Below are 489 nucleotides of genomic sequence, written 5' to 3'. Positions count from 1 at the left end.
AGGAGGGCATAAAGAACTGGAAGGGATATACCTGAAGTCAAGTTCTGAAGAGAGATCAGCATCGAGGCCGAGTTATCAGATCAGACAGGTTGTCTACTATACAAAAGGCAGTCTGAAAGAAGGAGCTAGTAAATGTCTGGGTTTTCCTGGATCCTGGAACAATTATCTCTACTGGGCAATTAGATCGTGGTTTGGAGAAACTCCAGACACAAAATGCAAATCTCGCAGTATATATTTTTGTTTGTTTTTTAAAGATTTTATTTATTTATTTGAGACAGAGAGAACGAGAGAGAGAGAGCACATGAGAGGGGGGAGGGTCAGAGGCAGAAGCAGGCTCCCCGCCGAGCAGGGAGCCCGATGCGGGACTCGATCCCGGGACTCCAGGATCATGACCCGAGCCGAAGGCAGTCGTCCAACCAACTGAGCCACCCAGGCGCCCCTTGTTTGTTTGTTTTAATATTTTTAGCACACCATTGGCTGAACAAACTT

Source organism: Leptonychotes weddellii, chromosome 5 (genome assembly GCF_054177405.1).
Source record: "Leptonychotes weddellii isolate Sample4059 chromosome 5, ASM5417740v2, whole genome shotgun sequence".
NCBI classification, from domain to species: Eukaryota; Metazoa; Chordata; class Mammalia; order Carnivora; family Phocidae; genus Leptonychotes; species Leptonychotes weddellii.
The sequence above is the reverse complement of the archived record's forward strand: the minus strand, read 5'-3'. Positions refer to the sequence as shown.